The 19,755-nt window shown below is 36.0% G+C and overlaps 9 non-coding genes across 9 annotated transcripts; all 9 read right to left on the bottom strand.

The window, feature by feature from the left end:
* Nucleotides 1-629: 629 nt before the first annotated feature.
* TRNAR-UCU (transfer RNA arginine (anticodon UCU)) lies at nt 630-719 on the bottom strand. Its single transcript is given in 2 exon segments — nt 630-665; nt 683-719. It is a non-coding gene; the product is annotated as a tRNA-Arg (tRNA).
* A 3,739-nt stretch (nt 720-4,458) lies between these two features.
* On the bottom strand, nt 4,459-4,548 carry TRNAR-UCU (transfer RNA arginine (anticodon UCU)). The gene is given in 2 exon segments: nt 4,459-4,494; nt 4,512-4,548. It is a non-coding gene; the product is annotated as a tRNA-Arg (tRNA).
* A 2,206-nt stretch (nt 4,549-6,754) lies between these two features.
* On the bottom strand, nt 6,755-6,844 carry TRNAR-UCU (transfer RNA arginine (anticodon UCU)). Its single transcript is given in 2 exon segments — nt 6,755-6,790; nt 6,808-6,844. It is a non-coding gene; the product is annotated as a tRNA-Arg (tRNA).
* Nucleotides 6,845-8,285: 1,441 nt separating this feature from the next.
* TRNAR-UCU (transfer RNA arginine (anticodon UCU)) lies at nt 8,286-8,375 on the bottom strand. Its single transcript is given in 2 exon segments — nt 8,286-8,321; nt 8,339-8,375. It is a non-coding gene; the product is annotated as a tRNA-Arg (tRNA).
* A 2,206-nt stretch (nt 8,376-10,581) lies between these two features.
* On the bottom strand, nt 10,582-10,671 carry TRNAR-UCU (transfer RNA arginine (anticodon UCU)). Its single transcript is given in 2 exon segments — nt 10,582-10,617; nt 10,635-10,671. It is a non-coding gene; the product is annotated as a tRNA-Arg (tRNA).
* A 1,441-nt stretch (nt 10,672-12,112) lies between these two features.
* On the bottom strand, nt 12,113-12,202 carry TRNAR-UCU (transfer RNA arginine (anticodon UCU)). Its single transcript is given in 2 exon segments — nt 12,113-12,148; nt 12,166-12,202. It is a non-coding gene; the product is annotated as a tRNA-Arg (tRNA).
* Nucleotides 12,203-13,643: 1,441 nt separating this feature from the next.
* On the bottom strand, nt 13,644-13,733 carry TRNAR-UCU (transfer RNA arginine (anticodon UCU)). The gene is given in 2 exon segments: nt 13,644-13,679; nt 13,697-13,733. It is a non-coding gene; the product is annotated as a tRNA-Arg (tRNA).
* A 1,441-nt stretch (nt 13,734-15,174) lies between these two features.
* On the bottom strand, nt 15,175-15,264 carry TRNAR-UCU (transfer RNA arginine (anticodon UCU)). Its single transcript is given in 2 exon segments — nt 15,175-15,210; nt 15,228-15,264. It is a non-coding gene; the product is annotated as a tRNA-Arg (tRNA).
* Nucleotides 15,265-18,238: 2,974 nt separating this feature from the next.
* TRNAR-UCU (transfer RNA arginine (anticodon UCU)) lies at nt 18,239-18,328 on the bottom strand. The gene is given in 2 exon segments: nt 18,239-18,274; nt 18,292-18,328. It is a non-coding gene; the product is annotated as a tRNA-Arg (tRNA).
* Nucleotides 18,329-19,755: the final 1,427 nt, after the last annotated feature.

The raw sequence follows: 19,755 nt of genomic DNA, 5'->3' as shown, positions 1-19,755 counted from the left end.
AATCCAGTGTTTACTTCACATCATATTATCAAGCCTTCTGGGATACAAGAAAGAATAATTGTTTTCTGAAAAATAAAATGTCTGTAGAAGAACCACACTTCTGGGTGAAACCTTGAACTACACCTTTGTTCCTTTAGGGATAAATTCGGAGAATAGGGTATTACTGTATTTTCTTGCAAACTGAATACGTTTGGACAACAATTCCATACCTTAATAAAAAAGAACTGGATAAAAAGTGCAGCCATACAATTGGTTAACAATACAAAAACACAAAGAGAATATACCATAAATAGCTTTGAAAGAAGATTTTACTTTATATGTCGCTAGAAACAAATGTCTGAGTGTAGGGTGTCGTGTTTTTGGTCTATCTCATTTACAGCTATTATAAAGACAATGTTTCTGAAGGAAGGATACATTAGGAAAGTGCAAAGTTTCTGGCAGTGATGTTGTATTGCTTATGAGCAATATGTTCCTGTTGCAATGGAAGGCAGACTGCTTTTGATTCAGTTGCATGCTGTATTAGATACATAGGTTCAACTTGGGTCAAATACTAAGATTAAAGCATCGGCCAAAAATAAACATTCCTCACATGCATAATGTTCCTTGTTTGAAAAAGAAAGTAAAAAATGCGACTCTGGTGGGATTCGAACCCACAACCTTTGAATGACTTTGCCAATTCACTTAGAAGTCCAACGCGCTATCCATTGCGCCACAGAGCCAGATGACAATCAACTTGCGTACATCAGGGGATGATCGAGGTTTTGTCAATCCAGTGTTTACTTCACATCATATTATCAAGCCTTCTGGGATACAAGAAAGAATAATTGTTTTCTGAAACATAAAATGTCTGTAGAAGAATCACACTTCTGGGTGAAACCTTGAACTACACCTTTGTTCCTTTAGGGATAAATTCGGAGAATAGGGTATTACTGTATTTTCTTGCAAACTGAATACGTTTGGACAACAATTCCATACCTTAATAAAAAAGAACTGGATAAAAAGTGCAGCCATACAATTGGTTAACAATACAAAAACACAAAGAGAATATACCATAAATAGCTTTGAAAGAAGATTTTACTTTATATGTCGCTAGAAACAAATGTCTGAGTGTAGGGTGTCGTGTTTTTGGTCTATCTCATTTACAGCTATTATAAAGACAATGTTTCTGAAGGAAGGATACATTAGAAAAGTGCCAAGTTTCTGGCAGTGATGTTGTATTGCTTATGAGCAATATGTTCCTGTTGCAATGGAAGTCAGACTGCTTTTGATTCAGTTGCATGCTGTATTAGATACATAGGTTCAACTTGGGTCAAATACTAAGATTAAAGCATCGGCCAAAAATAAACATTCCTCACATGCATAATGTTCCTTGTTTGAATTAGAAAGTAAAAAATGCAACTCTGGTGGGATTCGAGCCCACAACCTTTGAATGACTTTGCCAATTCACTTAGAAGTCCAACGCGCTATCCATTGCGCCACAGAGCCAGATGAAAATCAACTTGCGTACATTAAGGGGTGATCGAAGTTTTGTCAATCCAGTGTTTACTTCACATCATATTATCAAGCCTTCTGGGATACAAGAAAGAATAATTGTTTTCTGAAAAATAAAATGTCTGTAGAAGAATCACACTTCTGGGTGCAACCTTGAACTACACCTTTGTTCCTTTAGGGATAAATTCGGAGAATAGGGTATTACTGTATTTTCTTGCAAACTGAATACGTTTGGACAGCAATTCCATACCTTAATAAAAAAGAACTGGATAAAAAGTGCAGCCATACAATTGGTTAACAATACAAAAACACAAAGAGAATATACCATAAATAGCTTTGAAAGAAGATTTTACTTTATATGTCGCTAGAAACAAATGTCTGAGTGTAGGGTGTCGTGTTTTTGGTCTATCTCATTTACAGCTATTATAAAGACAATGTTTCTGAAGGAAGGATACATTAGGAAAGTGCAAAGTTTCTGGCAGTGATGCTGTATTGCTTATGAGCAATATGTTCCTGTTGCAATGGAAGGCAGACTGCTTTTGATTCAGTTGCATGCTGTATTAGATACATAGGTTCAACTTGGGAAAAATACTAAGATTAAAGCATCGGCCAAAAATAGACATTCCTCACATGCATAATGTTCCTTGTTTGAATAAGAAAGTAAAAAATGCGACTCTGGTGGGATTCAAAACCACAACCTTTGAATGACTTTGCAAATTCACTTAGAAGTCCAACGCGCTATCCATTGCGCCACAGAGGGAGATAAAAATCCACTTGCGTACAGTAAGGGATGATCGACGTTTTGTCAATCCAGTGTTTACTTCACATCATATTATCAAGCCTTCTGGGATACAAGAAAGAATAATTGTTTTCCGAAACATAAAATGTCTGTAGAAGAATCACACTTCTGGGTGAAACCTTGAACTACACCTTTGTTCCTTTAGGGATAAATTCGGAGAATAGGGTATTACAGTATTTTCTTGCCAAGTGAATTGGTTTGGACAACAATTCCATACCTTAATAAAAAAGAACTGGATAAAAAGTGCAGACATGCAATTGGTTAACAATACAAAAACACAAAGAGAATATACCATAAATAGCTTTGAAAGAAGATTTTACTTTATATGTCGCTAGAAACAAATGTCTGAGCGTAGGGTGTCGTGTTTTGGTCTATCTCATTTACAGCTATTATAAAGACAATGTTTCTGAAGGAAGGATACATTAGAAAAGTGCCAAGTTTCTGGCAGTGATGTTGTATTGCTTATGAGCAATATGTTCCTGTTGCAATGGAAGGCAGACTGCTTTTGATTCAGTTGCATGCTGTATTAGATACATAGGTTCAACTTGGGTCAAATACTAAGATTAAAGCATCGGCCAAAAATAAACATTCCTCACATGCATAATGTTCCTTGTTTGAATTAGAAAGTAAAAAATGCGACTCTGGTGGGATTCGAGTCCATAACCTTTGAATGACTTTGCCAATTCACTTAGAAGTCCAACGCGCTATCCATTGCGCCACAGAGCCAGATGAAAATCAACTTGCGTACATTAAGGGGTGATCGAAGTTTTGTCAATCCAGTGTTTACTTCACATCATATTATCAAGCCTTCTGGGATACAAGAAAGAATAATTGTTTTCTGAAAAATAAAATGTCTGTAGAAGAATCACACTTCTGGGTGCAACCTTGAACTACACCTTTGTTCCTTTAGGGATAAATTCGGAGAATAGGGTATTACTGTATTTTCTTGCAAACTGAATACGTTTGGACAACAATTCCATACCTTAATAAAAAAGAACTGGATAAAAAGTGCAGCCATACAATTGGTTAACAATACAAAAACACAAAGAGAATATACCATAAATAGCTTTGAAAGAAGATTTTACTTTATATGTCGCTAGAAAAAAATGTCTGAGTGTAGGGTGTTGTGTTTTTGGTCTATCTCATTTACAGCTATTATAAAGACAATGTTTCTGAAGGAAGGATACATTAGGAAAGTGCAAAGTTTCTGGCAGTGATGTTGTATTGCTTATGAGCAATATGTTCCTGTTGCAATGGAAGGCAGACTGCTTTTGATTCAGTTGCATGCTGTATTAGATACATAGGTTCAACTTGGGTCAAATACTAAGATTAAAGCATCGGCCAAAAATAAACATTCCTCACATGCATAATGTTCCTTGTTTGAATTAGAAAGTAAAAAATGCGACTCTGGTCGGATTCGAGCCCACAACCTTTGAATGACTTTGCCAATTCACTTAGAAGTCCAACGCGCTATCCATTGGGCCACAGAGCCAGATGAAAATCAACTTGCGTACATTAAGGGGTGATCAAAGTTTTGTCAATCCAGTGTTTACTTCACATCATATTATCAAGCCTTCTGGGATACAAGAAAGAATAATTGTTTTCTGAAAAATAAAATGTCTGTAGAAGAATCACACTTCTGGGTGCAACCTTGAACTACACCTTTGTTCCTTTAGGGATAAATTCGGAGAATAGGGTATTACTGTATTTTCTTGCAAACTGAATACGTTTGGACAACAATTCCATACCTTAATAAAAAAGAACTGGATAAAAAGTGCAGCCATACAATTGGTTAACAATACAAAAACACAAAGAGAATATACCATAAATAGCTTTGAAAGAAGATTTTACTTTATATGTCGCTAGAAACAAATGTCTAAGTGTAGGGTGTCGTGTTTTTGGTCTATCTCATTTACAGCTATTATAAAGACAATGTTTCTGAAGGAAGGATACATTAGGAAAGTGCAAAGTTTCTGGCAGTGATGTTGTATTGCTTATGAGCAATATGTTCCTGTTGCAATGGAAGGCAGACTGCTTTTGATTCAGTTGCATGCTGTATTAGATACATTGGTTCAACTTGGGTCAAATACTAAGATTAAAGCATCGGCCAAAAATAAACATTCCTCACATGCATAATGTTCCTTGTTTGAATAAGAAAGTAAAAAATGCGACTCTGGTGGGATTCGAACCCACAACCTTTGAATGACTTTGCCAATTCACTTAGAAGTCCAACGCGCTATCCATTGCGCCACAGAGCCAGATGCACATCAACTTGCGTACATTAAGGGATGATCGAAGTTTTGTCAATCCGGTGTTTACTTCACATCATATTATCAAGCCTTCTGGGATACAAGAAAGAATAATTGTTTTCGGAAACATAAAATGTCTGTAGAAGAATCACACTTCTGGGTGAAACCTTGAACTACACCTTTGTTCCTTTAGGGATAAATTCGGAGAATAGGGTATTACAGTATTTTCTTGCCAAGTGAATTGGTTTGGACAACAATTCCATACCTTAATAAAAAAGAACTGGATAAAAAGTGCAGACATACAATTGGTTAACAATGCAAAAACACAAAGAGAATATACCATAAATAGCTTTGAAAGAAGATTTTACTTTATATGTCGCTAGAAACAAATGTCTGAGCGTAGGGTGTCGTGTTTTGGTCTATCTCATTTACAGCTATTATAAAGACAATGTTTCTGAAGGAAGGATACATTAGGAAAGTGCAAAGTTTCTGGCAGTGATGCTGTATTGCTTATGAGCAATATGTTCCTGTTGCAATGGAAGGCAGACTGCTTTTGATTCAGTTGCATGCTGTATTAGATACATAGGTTCAACTTGGGAAAAATACTAAGATTAAAGCATCGGCCAAAAATAGACATTCCTCACATGCATAATGTTCCTTGTTTGAATAAGAAAGTAAAAAATGCGACTCTGGTGGGATTCAAAACCACAACCTTTGAATGACTTTGCAAATTAACTTAGAAGTCCAACGCGCTATCCATTGCGCCACAGAGGGAGATAAAAATCCACTTGCGTACAGTAAGGGATGATCGACGTTTTGTCAATCCAGTGTTTACTTCACATCATATTATCAAGCCTTCTGGGATACAAGAAAGAATAATTGTTTTCCGAAACATAAAATGTCTGTAGAAGAATCACACTTCTGGGTGAAACCTTGAACTACACCTTTGTTCCTTTAGGGATAAATTCGGAGAATAGGGTATTACAGTATTTTCTTGCCAAGTGAATTGGTTTGGACAACAATTCCATACCTTAATAAAAAAGAACTGGATAAAAAGTGCAGACATGCAATTGGTTAACAATACAAAAACACAAAGAGAATATACCATAAATAGCTTTGAAAGAAGATTTTACTTTATATGTCGCTAGAAACAAATGTCTGAGCGTAGGGTGTCGTGTTTTGGTCTATCTCATTTACAGCTATTATAAAGACAATGTTTCTGAAGGAAGGATACATTAGAAAAGTGCCAAGTTTCTGGCAGTGATGTTGTATTGCTTATGAGCAATATGTTCCTGTTGCAATGGAAGGCAGACTGCTTTTGATTCAGTTGCATGCTGTATTAGATACATAGGTTCAACTTGGGTCAAATACTAAGATTAAAGCATCGGCCAAAAATAAACATTCCTCACATGCATAATGTTCCTTGTTTGAATTAGAAAGTAAAAAATGCGACTCTGGTGGGATTCGAGTCCATAACCTTTGAATGACTTTGCCAATTCACTTAGAAGTCCAATGCGCTATCCATTGCGCCACAGAGCCAGATGAAAATCAACTTGCGTACATTAAGGGGTGATCGAAGTTTTGTCAATCCAGTGTTTACTTCACATCATATTATCAAGCCTTCTGGGATACAAGAAAGAATAATTGTTTTCTGAAAAATAAAATGTCTGTAGAAGAATCACACTTCTGGGTGCAACCTTGAACTACACCTTTGTTCCTTTAGGGATAAATTCGGAGAATAGGGTATTACTGTATTTTCTTGCAAACTGAATACGTTTGGACAACAATTCCATACCTTAATAAAAAAGAACTGGATAAAAAGTGCAGCCATACAATTGGTTAACAATACAAAAACACAAAGAGAATATACCATAAATAGCTTTGAAAGAAGATTTTACTTTATATGTCGCTAGAAACAAATGTCTGAGTGTAGGGTGTCGTGTTTTTGGTCTATCTCATTTACAGCTATTATAAAGACAATGTTTCTGAAGGAAGGATACATTAGGAAAGTGCAAAGTTTTTGGCAGTGATGTTGTATTCCTTATGAGCAATATGTTCCTGTTGCAATGGAAGGCAGACTGCTTTTGATTCAGTTGCATGCTGTATTAGATACATTGGTTCAACTTGGGTCAAATACTAAGATTAAAGCATCGGCCAAAAATAAACATTCCTCACATGCATAATGTTCCTTGTTTGAAAAAGAAAGTAAAAAATGCAACTCTGGTGGGATTCGAACCCACAACCTTTGAATGACTTTGCCAATTCACTTAGAAGTCCAACGCGCTATCCATTGCGCCACAGAGCCAGATGACAATCAACTTGCGTACATCAGGGGATGATCGAGGTTTTGTCAATCCAGTGTTTACTTCACATCATATTATCAAGCCTTCTGGGATACAAGAAAGAATAATTGTTTTCTGAAACATAAAATGTCTGTAGAAGAATCACACTTCTGGGTGAAACCTTGAACTACACCTTTGTTCCTTTAGGGATAAATTCGGAGAATAGGGTATTACTGTATTTTCTTGCAAACTGAATACGTTTGGACAACAATTCCATACCTTAATAAAAAAGAACTGGATAAAAAGTGCAGCCATACAATTGGTTAACAATACAAAAACACAAAGAGAATATACCATAAATAGCTTTGAAAGAAGATTTTACTTTATATGTCGCTAGAAACAAATGTCTGAGTGTAGGGTGTCGTGTTTTGGTCTATCTCATTTACAGCTATTATAAAGACAATGTTTCTGAAGGAAGGATACATTAGAAAAGTGCCAAGTTTCTGGCAGTGATGTTGTATTGCTTATGAGCAATATGTTCCTGTTGCAATGGAAGGCAGACTGCTTTTGATTCAGTTGCATGCTGTATTAGATACATAGGTTCAACTTGGGTCAAATACTAAGATTAAAGCATCGGCCAAAAATAAACATTCCTCACATGCATAATGTTCCTTGTTTGAATTAGAAAGTAAAAAATGCGACTCTGGTGGGATTCGAGCCCACAACCTTTGAATGACTTTGCCAATTCACTTAGAAGTCCAACGCGCTATCCATTGCGCCACAGAGCCAGATGAAAATCAACTTGCGTACATTAAGGGGTGATCGAAGTTTTGTCAATCCAGTGTTTACTTCACATCATATTATCAAGCCTTCTGGGATACAAGAAAGAATAATTGTTTTCTGAAAAATAAAATGTCTGTAGAAGAATCACACTTCTGGGTGCAACCTTGAACTACACCTTTGTTCCTTTAGGGATAAATTCGGAGAATAGGGTATTACTGTATTTTCTTGCAAACTGAATACGTTTGGACAACAATTCCATACCTTAATAAAAAAGAACTGGATAAAAAGTGCAGCCATACAATTGGTTAACAATACAAAAACACAAAGAGAATATACCATAAATAGCTTTGAAAGAAGATTTTACTTTATATGTCGCTAGAAATAAATGTCTGAGTGTAGGGTGTCGTGTTTTTGGTCTATCTCATTTACAGCTATTATAAAGACAATGTTTCTGAAGGAAGGATACATTAGGAAAGTGCAAAGTTTTTGGCAGTGATGTTGTATTCCTTATGAGCAATATGTTCCTGTTGCAATGGAAGGCAGACTGCTTTTGATTCAGTTGCATGCTGTATTAGATACATTGGTTCAACTTGGGTCAAATACTAAGATTAAAGCATCGGCCAAAAATAAACATTCCTCACATGCATAATGTTCCTTGTTTGAATAAGAAAGTAAAAAATACGACTCTGGTGGGATTCGAACCCACAACCTTTGAATGACTTTGCCAATTCACTTAGAAGTCCAACGCGCTATCCATTGCGCCACAGAGCCAGATGCACATCAACTTGCGTACATTAAGGGATGATCGAAGTTTTGTCAATCCGGTGTTTACTTCACATCATATTATCAAGCCTTCTGGGATACAAGAAAGAATAATTGTTTTCGGAAACATAAAATGTCTGTAGAAGAATCACACTTCTGGGTGAAACCTTGAACTACACCTTTGTTCCTTTAGGGATAAATTCGGAGAATAGGGTATTACAGTATTTTCTTGCCAAGTGAATTGGTTTGGACAACAATTCCATACCTTAATAAAAAAGAACTGGATAAAAAGTGCAGACATACAATTGGTTAACAATGCAAAAACACAAAGAGAATATACCATAAATAGCTTTGAAAGAAGATTTTACTTTATATGTCGCTAGAAACAAATGTCTGAGCGTAGGGTGTCGTGTTTTGGTCTATCTCATTTACAGCTATTATAAAGACAATGTTTCTGAAGGAAGGATACATTAGGAAAGTGCAAAGTTTCTGGCAGTGATGCTGTATTGCTTATGAGCAATATGTTCCTGTTGCAATGGAAGGCAGACTGCTTTTGATTCAGTTGCATGCTGTATTAGATACATAGGTTCAACTTGGGAAAAATACTAAGATTAAAGCATCGGCCAAAAATAGACATTCCTCACATGCATAATGTTCCTTGTTTGAATAAGAAAGTAAAAAATGCGACTCTGGTGGGATTCAAAACCACAACCTTTGAATGACTTTGCAAATTAACTTAGAAGTCCAACGCGCTATCCATTGCGCCACAGAGGGAGATAAAAATCCACTTGCGTACAGTAAGGGATGATCGACGTTTTGTCAATCCAGTGTTTACTTCACATCATATTATCAAGCCTTCTGGGATACAAGAAAGAATAATTGTTTTCCGAAACATAAAATGTCTGTAGAAGAATCACACTTCTGGGTGAAACCTTGAACTACACCTTTGTTCCTTTAGGGATAAATTCGGAGAATAGGGTATTACAGTATTTTCTTGCCAAGTGAATTGGTTTGGACAACAATTCCATACCTTAATAAAAAAGAACTGGATAAAAAGTGCAGACATGCAATTGGTTAACAATACAAAAACACAAAGAGAATATACCATAAATAGCTTTGAAAGAAGATTTTACTTTATATGTCGCTAGAAACAAATGTCTGAGCGTAGGGTGTCGTGTTTTGGTCTATCTCATTTACAGCTATTATAAAGACAATGTTTCTGAAGGAAGGATACATTAGAAAAGTGCCAAGTTTCTGGCAGTGATGTTGTATTGCTTATGAGCAATATGTTCCTGTTGCAATGGAAGGCAGACTGCTTTTGATTCAGTTGCATGCTGTATTAGATACATAGGTTCAACTTGGGTCAAATACTAAGATTAAAGCATCGGCCAAAAATAAACATTCCTCACATGCATAATGTTCCTTGTTTGAATTAGAAAGTAAAAAATGCGACTCTGGTGGGATTCGAGTCCATAACCTTTGAATGACTTTGCCAATTCACTTAGAAGTCCAATGCGCTATCCATTGCGCCACAGAGCCAGATGAAAATCAACTTGCGTACATTAAGGGGTGATCGAAGTTTTGTCAATCCAGTGTTTACTTCACATCATATTATCAAGCCTTCTGGGATACAAGAAAGAATAATTGTTTTCTGAAAAATAAAATGTCTGTAGAAGAATCACACTTCTGGGTGCAACCTTGAACTACACCTTTGTTCCTTTAGGGATAAATTCGGAGAATAGGGTATTACTGTATTTTCTTGCAAACTGAATACGTTTGGACAACAATTCCATACCTTAATAAAAAAGAACTGGATAAAAAGTGCAGCCATACAATTGGTTAACAATACAAAAACACAAAGAGAATATACCATAAATAGCTTTGAAAGAAGATTTTACTTTATATGTCGCTAGAAACAAATGTCTGAGTGTAGGGTGTCGTGTTTTTGGTCTATCTCATTTACAGCTATTATAAAGACAATGTTTCTGAAGGAAGGATACATTAGGAAAGTGCAAAGTTTTTGGCAGTGATGTTGTATTCCTTATGAGCAATATGTTCCTGTTGCAATGGAAGGCAGACTGCTTTTGATTCAGTTGCATGCTGTATTAGATACATTGGTTCAACTTGGGTCAAATACTAAGATTAAAGCATCGGCCAAAAATAAACATTCCTCACATGCATAATGTTCCTTGTTTGAAAAAGAAAGTAAAAAATGCAACTCTGGTGGGATTCGAACCCACAACCTTTGAATGACTTTGCCAATTCACTTAGAAGTCCAACGCGCTATCCATTGCGCCACAGAGCCAGATGACAATCAACTTGCGTACATCAGGGGATGATCGAGGTTTTGTCAATCCAGTGTTTACTTCACATCATATTATCAAGCCTTCTGGGATACAAGAAAGAATAATTGTTTTCTGAAACATAAAATGTCTGTAGAAGAATCACACTTCTGGGTGAAACCTTGAACTACACCTTTGTTCCTTTAGGGATAAATTCGGAGAATAGGGTATTACTGTATTTTCTTGCAAACTGAATACGTTTGGACAACAATTCCATACCTTAATAAAAAAGAACTGGATAAAAAGTGCAGCCATACAATTGGTTAACAATACAAAAACACAAAGAGAATATACCATAAATAGCTTTGAAAGAAGATTTTACTTTATATGTCGCTAGAAACAAATGTCTGAGTGTAGGGTGTCGTGTTTTGGTCTATCTCATTTACAGCTATTATAAAGACAATGTTTCTGAAGGAAGGATACATTAGAAAAGTGCCAAGTTTCTGGCAGTGATGTTGTATTGCTTATGAGCAATATGTTCCTGTTGCAATGGAAGGCAGACTGCTTTTGATTCAGTTGCATGCTGTATTAGATACATAGGTTCAACTTGGGTCAAATACTAAGATTAAAGCATCGGCCAAAAATAAACATTCCTCACATGCATAATGTTCCTTGTTTGAATTAGAAAGTAAAAAATGCGACTCTGGTGGGATTCGAGCCCACAACCTTTGAATGACTTTGCCAATTCACTTAGAAGTCCAACGCGCTATCCATTGCGCCACAGAGCCAGATGAAAATCAACTTGCGTACATTAAGGGGTGATCGAAGTTTTGTCAATCCAGTGTTTACTTCACATCATATTATCAAGCCTTCTGGGATACAAGAAAGAATAATTGTTTTCTGAAAAATAAAATGTCTGTAGAAGAATCACACTTCTGGGTGCAACCTTGAACTACACCTTTGTTCCTTTAGGGATAAATTCGGAGAATAGGGTATTACTGTATTTTCTTGCAAACTGAATACGTTTGGACAACAATTCCATACCTTAATAAAAAAGAACTGGATAAAAAGTGCAGCCATACAATTGGTTAACAATACAAAAACACAAAGAGAATATACCATAAATAGCTTTGAAAGAAGATTTTACTTTATATGTCGCTAGAAATAAATGTCTGAGTGTAGGGTGTCGTGTTTTTGGTCTATCTCATTTACAGCTATTATAAAGACAATGTTTCTGAAGGAAGGATACATTAGGAAAGTGCAAAGTTTTTGGCAGTGATGTTGTATTCCTTATGAGCAATATGTTCCTGTTGCAATGGAAGGCAGACTGCTTTTGATTCAGTTGCATGCTGTATTAGATACATTGGTTCAACTTGGGTCAAATACTAAGATTAAAGCATCGGCCAAAAATAAACATTCCTCACATGCATAATGTTCCTTGTTTGAATAAGAAAGTAAAAAATACGACTCTGGTGGGATTCGAACCCACAACCTTTGAATGACTTTGCCAATTCACTTAGAAGTCCAACGCGCTATCCATTGCGCCACAGAGCCAGATGAAAATCAACTTGCGTACATTAAGGGATGATCGAAGTTTTGTCAATCCAGTGTTTACTTCACATCATATTATCAAGCCTTCTGGGATACAAGAAAGAATAATTGTTTTCTGAAACATAAAATGTCTGTAGAAGAATCACACTTCTGGGTGAAACCTTGAACTACACCGTTGTTCCTTTAGGGATAAATTCGGAGAATAGGGTATTACTGTATTTTCTTGCAAACTGAATACGTTTGGACAACAATTCCATACCTTAATAAAAAAGAACTGGATAAAAAGTGCAGCCATACAATTGGTTAACAATACAAAAACACAAAGAGAATATACCATAAATAGCTTTGAAAGAAGATTTTACTTTATATGTCGCTAGAAACAAATGTCTGAGTGTAGGGTGTCGTGTTTTGGTCTATCTCATTTACAGCTATTATAAAGACAATGTTTCTGAAGGAAGGATACATTAGAAAAGTGCCAAGTTTCTGGCAGTGATGTTGTATTGCTTATGAGCAATATGTTCCTGTTGCAATGGAAGGCAGACTGCTTTTGATTCAGTTGCATGCTGTATTAGATACATAGGTTCAACTTGGGTCAAATACTAAGATTAAAGCATCGGCCAAAAATAAACATTCCTCACATGCATAATGTTCCTTGTTTGAATTAGAAAGTAAAAAATGCGACTCTGGTGGGATTCGAGCCCACAACCTTTGAATGACTTTGCCAATTCACTTAGAAGTCCAACGCGCTATCCATTGCGCCACAGAGCCAGATGAAAATCAACTTGCGTACATTAAGGGGTGATCGAAGTTTTGTCAATCCAGTGTTTACTTCACATCATATTATCAAGCCTTCTGGGATACAAGAAAGAATAATTGTTTTCTGAAAAATAAAATGTCTGTAGAAGAATCACACTTCTGGGTGCAACCTTGAACTACACCTTTGTTCCTTTAGGGATAAATTCGGAGAATAGGGTATTACTGTATTTTCTTGCAAACTGAATACGTTTGGACAACAATTCCATACCTTAATAAAAAAGAACTGGATAAAAAGTGCAGCCATACAATTGGTTAACAATACAAAAACACAAAGAGAATATACCATAAATAGCTTTGAAAGAAGATTTTACTTTATATGTCGCTAGAAACAAATGTCTGAGTGTAGGGTGTCGTGTTTTTGGTCTATCTCATTTACAGCTATTATAAAGACAATGTTTCTGAAGGAAGGATACATTAGGAAAGTGCAAAGTTTTTGGCAGTGATGTTGTATTCCTTATGAGCAATATGTTCCTGTTGCAATGGAAGGCAGACTGCTTTTGATTCAGTTGCATGCTGTATTAGATACATTGGTTCAACTTGGGTCAAATACTAAGATTAAAGCATCGGCCAAAAATAAACATTCCTCACATGCATAATGTTCCTTGTTTGAATAAGAAAGTAAAAAATACGACTCTGGTGGGATTCGAACCCACAACCTTTGAATGACTTTGCCAATTCACTTAGAAGTCCAACGCGCTATCCATTGCGCCACAGAGCCAGATGAAAATCAACTTGCGTACATTAAGGGATGATCGAAGTTTTGTCAATCCAGTGTTTACTTCACATCATATTATCAAGCCTTCTGGGATACAAGAAAGAATAATTGTTTTCTGAAACATAAAATGTCTGTAGAAGAATCACACTTCTGGGTGAAACCTTGAATTACACCTTTGTTCCTTTAGGGATAAATTCGGAGAATAGGGTATTACTGTATTTTCTTGCAAACTGAATACGTTTGGACAACAATTCCATACCTTAATAAAAAAGAACTGGATAAAAAGTGCAGCCATACAATTGGTTAACAATACAAAAACACAAAGAGAATATACCATAAATAGCTTTGAAAGAAGATTTTACTTTATATGTCGCTAGAAACAAATGTCTGAGTGTAGGGTGTCGTGTTTTGGTCTATCTCATTTACAGCTATTATAAAGACAATGTTTCTGAAGGAAGGATACATTAGAAAAGTGCCAAGTTTCTGGCAGTGATGTTGTATTGCTTATGAGCAATATGTTCCTGTTGCAATGGAAGGCAGACTGCTTTTGATTCAGTTGCATGCTGTATTAGATACATAGGTTCAACTTGGGTCAAATACTAAGATTAAAGCATCGGCCAAAAATAAACATTCCTCACATGCATAATGTTCCTTGTTTGAATTAGAAAGTAAAAAATGCGACTCTGGTGGGATTCGAGCCCACAACCTTTGAATGACTTTGCCAATTCACTTAGAAGTCCAACGCGCTATCCATTGCGCCACAGAGCCAGATGAAAATCAACTTGCGTACATTAAGGGGTGATCGAAGTTTTGTCAATCCAGTGTTTACTTCACATCATATTATCAAGCCTTCTGGGATACAAGAAAGAATAATTGTTTTCTGAAAAATAAAATGTCTGTAGAAGAATCACACTTCTGGGTGAAACCTTGAACTACACCTTTGTTCCTTTAGGGATAAATTCGGAGAATAGGGTATTACTGTATTTTCTTGCAAACTGAATACGTTTGGACAACAATTCCATACCTTAATAAAAAAGAACTGGATAAAAAGTGCAGCCATACAATTGGTTAACAATACAAAAACACAAAGAGAATATACCATAAATAGCTTTGAAAGAAGATTTTACTTTATATGTCGCTAGAAACAAATGTCTGAGTGTAGGGTGTCGTGTTTTTGGTCTATCTCATTTACAGCTATTATAAAGACAATGTTTCTGAAGGAAGGATACATTAGGAAAGTGCAAAGTTTCTGGCAGTGATGTTGTATTGCTTATGAGCAATATGTTCCTGTTGCAATGGAAGGCAGACTGCTTTTGATTCAGTTGCATGCTGTATTAGATACATAGGTTCAACTTGGGTCAAATACTAAGATTAAAGCATCGGCCAAAAATAAACATTCCTCACATGCATAATGTTCCTTGTTTGAAAAAGAAAGTAAAAAATGCGACTCTGGTGGGATTCGAACCCACAACCTTTGAATGACTTTGCCAATTCACTTAGAAGTCCAACGCGCTATCCATTGCGCCACAGAGCCAGATGACAATCAACTTGCGTACATCAGGGGATGATCGAGGTTTTGTCAATCCAGTGTTTACTTCACATCATATTATCAAGCCTTCTGGGATACAAGAAAGAATAATTGTTTTCTGAAACATAAAATGTCTGTAGAAGAATCACACTTCTGGGTGAAACCTTGAACTACACCTTTGTTCCTTTAGGGATAAATTCGGAGAATAGGGTATTACTGTATTTTCTTGCAAACTGAATACGTTTGGACAACAATTCCATACCTTAATAAAAAAGAACTGGATAAAAAGTGCAGCCATACAATTGGTTAACAATACAAAAACACAAAGAGAATATACCATAAATAGCTTTGAAAGAAGATTTTACTTTATATGTCGCTAGAAACAAATGTCTGAGTGTAGGGTGTCGTGTTTTTGGTCTATCTCATTTACAGCTATTATAAAGACAATGTTTCTGAAGGAAGGATACATTAGAAAAGTGCCAAGTTTCTGGCAGTGATGTTGTATTGCTTATGAGCAATATGTTCCTGTTGCAATGGAAGGCAGACTGCTTTTGATTCAGTTGCATGCTGTATTAGATACATAGGTTCAACTTGGGTCAAATACTAAGATTAAAGCATCGGCCAAAAATAAACATTCCTCACATGCATAATGTTCCTTGTTTGAATTAGAAAGTAAAAAATGCAACTCTGGTGGGATTCGAGCCCACAACCTTTGAATGACTTTGCCAATTCACTTAGAAGTCCAACGCGCTATCCATTGCGCCACAGAGCCAGATGAAAATCAACTTGCGTACATTAAGGGGTGATCGAAGTTTTGTCAATCCAGTGTTTACTTCACATCATATTATCAAGCCTTCTGGGATACAAGAAAGAATAATTGTTTTCTGAAAAATAAAATGTCTGTAGAAGAATCACACTTCTGGGTGCAACCTTGAACTACACCTTTGTTCCTTTAGGGATAAATTCGGAGAATAGGGTATTACTGTATTTTCTTGCAAACTGAATACGTTTGGACAGCAATTCCATACCTTAATAAAAAAGAACTGGATAAAAAGTGCAGCCATACAATTGGTTAACAATACAAAAACACAAAGAGAATATACCATAAATAGCTTTGAAAGAAGATTTTACTTTATATGTCGCTAGAAAAAAATGTCTGAGTGTAGGGTGTTGTGTTTTTGGTCTATCTCATTTACAGCTATTATAAAGACAATGTTTCTGAAGGAAGGATACATTAGGAAAGTGCAAAGTTTCTGGCAGTGATGTTGTATTGCTTATGAGCAATATGTTCCTGTTGCAATGGAAGGCAGACTGCTTTTGATTCAGTTGCATGCTGTATTAGATACATAGGTTCAACTTGGGTCAAATACTAAGATTAAAGCATCGGCCAAAAATAAACATTCCTCACATGCATAATGTTCCTTGTTTGAATTAGAAAGTAAAAAATGCGACTCTGGTCGGATTCGAGCCCACAACCTTTGAATGACTTTGCCAATTCACTTAGAAGTCCAACGCGCTATCCATTGGGCCACAGAGCCAGATGAAAATCAACTTGCGTACATTAAGGGGTGATCAAAGTTTTGTCAATCCAGTGTTTACTTCACATCATATTATCAAGCCTTCTGGGATACAAGAAAGAATAATTGTTTTCTGAAAAATAAAATGTCTGTAGAAGAATCACACTTCTGGGTGCAACCTTGAACTACACCTTTGTTCCTTTAGGGATAAATTCGGAGAATAGGGTATTACTGTATTTTCTTGCAAACTGAATACGTTTGGACAACAATTCCATACCTTAATAAAAAAGAACTGGATAAAAAGTGCAGCCATACAATTGGTTAACAATACAAAAACACAAAGAGAATATACCATAAATAGCTTTGAAAGAAGATTTTACTTTATATGTCGCTAGAAACAAATGTCTAAGTGTAGGGTGTCGTGTTTTTGGTCTATCTCATTTACAGCTATTATAAAGACAATGTTTCTGAAGGAAGGATACATTAGGAAAGTGCAAAGTTTCTGGCAGTGATGTTGTATTGCTTATGAGCAATATGTTCCTGTTGCAATGGAAGGCAGACTGCTTTTGATTCAGTTGCATGCTGTATTAGATACATAGGTTCAACTTGGGTCAAATACTAAGATTAAAGCATCGGCCAAAAATAAACATTCCTCACATGCATAATGTTCCTTGTTTGAATTAGAAAGTAAAAAATGCGACTCTGGTCGGATTCGAGCCCACAACCTTTGAATGACTTTGCCAATTCACTTAGAAGTCCAACGCGCTATCCATTGGGCCACAGAGCCAGATGAAAATCAACTTGCGTACATTAAGGGGTGATCAAAGTTTTGTCAATCCAGTGTTTACTTCACATCATATTATCAAGCCTTCTGGGATACAAGAAAGAATAATTGTTTTCTGAAAAATAAAATGTCTGTAGAAGAATCACACTTCTGGGTGCAACCTTGAACTACACCTTTGTTCCTTTAGGGATAAATTCGGAGAATAGGGTATTACTGTATTTTCTTGCAAACTGAATACGTTTGGACAACAATTCCATACCTTAATAAAAAAGAACTGGATAAAAAGTGCAGCCATACAATTGGTTAACAATACAAAAACACAAAGAGAATATACCATAAATAGCTTTGAAAGAAGATTTTACTTTATATGTCGCTAGAAACAAATGTCTAAGTGTAGGGTGTCGTGTTTTTGGTCTATCTCATTTACAGCTATTATAAAGACAATGTTTCTGAAGGAAGGATACATTAGGAAAGTGCAAAGTTTCTGGCAGTGATGTTGTATTGCTTATGAGCAATATGTTCCTGTTGCAATGGAAGGCAGACTGCTTTTGATTCAGTTGCATGCTGTATTAGATACATTGGTTCAACTTGGGTCAAATACTAAGATTAAAGCATCGGCCAAAAATAAACATTCCTCACATGCATAATGTTCCTTGTTTGAATAAGAAAGTAAAAAATGCGACTCTGGTGGGATTCGAACCCACAACCTTTGAATGACTTTGCCAATTCACTTAGAAGTCCAACGCGCTATCCATTGCGCCACAGAGCCAGATGCACATCAACTTGCGTACATTAAGGGATGATCGAAGTTTTGTCAATCCGGTGTTTACTTCACATCATATTATCAAGCCTTCTGGGATACAAGAAAGAATAATTGTTTTCGGAAACATAAAATGTCTGTAGAAGAATCACACTTCTGGGTGAAACCTTGAACTACACCTTTGTTCCTTTAGGGATAAATTCGGAGAATAGGGTATTACAGTATTTTCTTGCCAAGTGAATTGGTTTGGACAACAATTCCATACCTTAATAAAAAAGAACTGGATAAAAAGTGCAGACATACAATTGGTTAACAATGCAAAAACACAAAGAGAATATACCATAAATAGCTTTGAAAGAAGATTTTACTTTATATGTCGCTAGAAACAAATGTCTGAGCGTAGGGTGTCGTGTTTTGGTCTATCTCATTTACAGCTATTATAAAGACAATGTTTCTGAAGGAAGGATACATTAGGAAAGTGCAAAGTTTCTGGCAGTGATGCTGTATTGCTTATGAGCAATATGTTCCTGTTGCAATGGAAGGCAGACTGCTTTTGATTCAGTTGCATGCTGTATTAGATACATAGGTTCAACTTGGGAAAAATACTAAGATTAAAGCATCGGCCAAAAATAGACATTCCTCACATGCATAATGTTCCTTGTTTGAATAAGAAAGTAAAAAATGCGACTCTGGTGGGATTCAAAACCACAACCTTTGAATGACTTTGCAAATTAACTTAGAAGTCCAACGCGCTATCCATTGCGCCACAGAGGGAGATAAAAATCCACTTGCGTACAGTAAGGGATGATCGACGTTTTGTCAATCCAGTGTTTACTTCACATCATATTATCAAGCCTTCTGGGATACAAGAAAGAATAATTGTTTTCCGAAACATAAAATGTCTGTAGAAGAATCACACTTCTGGGTGAAACCTTGAACTACACCTTTGTTCCTTTAGGGATAAATTCGGAGAATAGGGTATTACAGTATTTTCTTGCCAAGTGAATTGGTTTGGACAACAATTCCATACCTTAATAAAAAAGAACTGGATAAAAAGTGCAGACATGCAATTGGTTAACAATACAAAAACACAAAGAGAATATACCATAAATAGCTTTGAAAGAAGATTTTACTTTATATGTCGCTAGAAACAAATGTCTGAGCGTAGGGTGTCGTGTTTTGGTCTATCTCATTTACAGCTATTATAAAGACAATGTTTCTGAAGGAAGGATACATTAGAAAAGTGCCAAGTTTCTGGCAGTGATGTTGTATTGCTTATGAGCAATATGTTCCTGTTGCAATGGAAGGCAGACTGCTTTTGATTCAGTTGCATGCTGTATTAGATACATAGGTTCAACTTGGGTCAAATACTAAGATTAAAGCATCGGCCAAAAATAAACATTCCTCACATGCATAATGTTCCTTGTTTGAATTAG

Source organism: Ambystoma mexicanum, assembly GCF_040938575.1.
Source record: "Ambystoma mexicanum isolate Mex_15411 chromosome 12 unlocalized genomic scaffold, UKY_AmexF1_1 Mex_chr12_unloc.1, whole genome shotgun sequence".
Taxonomy (NCBI): domain Eukaryota; kingdom Metazoa; phylum Chordata; class Amphibia; order Caudata; family Ambystomatidae; genus Ambystoma; species Ambystoma mexicanum.
The sequence above is the reverse complement of the archived record's forward strand: the minus strand, read 5'-3'. Positions and strand labels throughout refer to the sequence as shown.